This window comes from Schistocerca gregaria, unplaced genomic scaffold (genome assembly GCF_023897955.1).
Source record: "Schistocerca gregaria isolate iqSchGreg1 unplaced genomic scaffold, iqSchGreg1.2 ptg000178l, whole genome shotgun sequence".
NCBI lineage: Eukaryota > Metazoa > Arthropoda > Insecta > Orthoptera > Acrididae > Schistocerca > Schistocerca gregaria.
Genome location: NW_026061728.1, coordinates 20446782 through 20447984, shown reverse-complemented (window position 1 = coordinate 20447984; position 1203 = coordinate 20446782).

The window sequence follows — 1203 nt, the reverse complement described above, 5'->3', positions numbered from 1 at the left end:
AGGGTAAATAATAGTAATGGTCCAGTAGACTACAAAGGTTAATTATATATATATGCGCGTACGGATACTGCCACAGGAAGGACACGTTACAAATATGATGCCACGGTGGGGTTAAACTCATAATTATGCGCAGATTATTTTTTTTCATTTATTTGAATATTTCTCTCACTTTTAACTACCCATAAGGAAAGAAACGTTACAGTGGACGCTAGTGTGCCATTTTTCTTGCTGAAGTGGAATATCGCGTTTATTAAATTTCCTTGATAGCTTAACTGAAACTGTTTTCCCTATCCCAGCGAATTGCTGGAAAGTCCGCCCTGAGAGTTCTCTGTCGACTTGTAGATTGTGAGTCTGTCTAATATCCAGAAGTGATCCACGTCGATTGCTGGTACGGAGGGCGCTAGAGTAGATTACACGTGGTATCTGTCACACGATGTTACCCATTAACGCTCGTAACATTGAGTGCCGCACTTCGGGCTTGTGGCGTGAGGCTTTCTTTTCACCTTCGAGCGCTGGCGTCGCTACAGCTGTTGGACGTGTCTGGAGTGTGTTTGTAAATATGGCTTCAAAGTTAGTTTCGTCGAATTTTTAAAAATAAAGTAGCTTGGGCTATGGGTGGGAGGGGGGGGGGCAAGGGGCATAATGCATGCTATCATTTGTGTGTTGATGGGAGGTGGAATATACTGCACTCGACTTCATGTCCACAATCACAGCTACAGCCGTCCATCCCTACATCTGGAAACATACATGCAGCAAGCCGGAATAGAGGATGGGGTCACACTCAAAAATTCTTTCTTAGCTTTCCTTTCTACTTTGTCTGTTTTTAGATTCTGGATGCGACAAATTAAAAAGCGCTTCATCTGTTTCGAACTTTGTATTAATTTTGCCGTTGTGGTAACACTATTTAAAATTAAAAATTGTTCTTATAGTCCCCATAAAGTGTACTAAACGTTTATTTACCTTCACATATTCCACCTTCATCGGTTTATAAATCGCTTGACACGTTTCTGAAATTATTTTGGTTGATTACAATGTGATATTAATGTGCCGTGTCATAAACCAGAGTAGCTCTCATGTATCAAGAAATCGCAGTGACACAGTTTATTCTTAGAAATGCTGTATGTCCAGAAGACATTCTGTTTTGTAACATGAGAATCCACTTTCCTGAGCAAATACTGAAATAATCTCATCCATTCATAAGTA